We start from the raw sequence: 450 nt of genomic DNA on the forward strand, positions 1-450 counted from the left end.
AAAAGACAAATACTCTTCTATCACCCCTTCCTTTCACCTTCCACCCACCCCTCCCCTAACCCCCTCAACCCTTAACCACCATCTCACCCTTCCCATACCACTGCCTCCTCCCCTCTCCCCTTCCATCTTCCCTCACCCTTACTCACCCTCCCCTCTCCCCTCCCCTGCCTCCTAACCCTTACCCCCCCTCCCCTACTCTCCCTTACACACTTACCCCCCTCCCCTCAGCTGCAATCTCCTACCACCTCACCCCTACCCCCACTCTTACCCACACTTCCCCCCCTTCCCTACCCCCTCCTCCCTTCCATCTCCCCCCCCCCTCTCCCCGTGATTCGTGATTGATCGAAGACTATACATCAATCACACACAGCTATAATCCTGTTTGAGCCTCGTTATATCAGACGCATATTTAACCTCCCCCCCCCCCCAGCACACACACAAACACACCTC

Source organism: Penaeus monodon, chromosome 34 (assembly GCF_015228065.2).
Source record: "Penaeus monodon isolate SGIC_2016 chromosome 34, NSTDA_Pmon_1, whole genome shotgun sequence".
NCBI lineage: Eukaryota > Metazoa > Arthropoda > Malacostraca > Decapoda > Penaeidae > Penaeus > Penaeus monodon.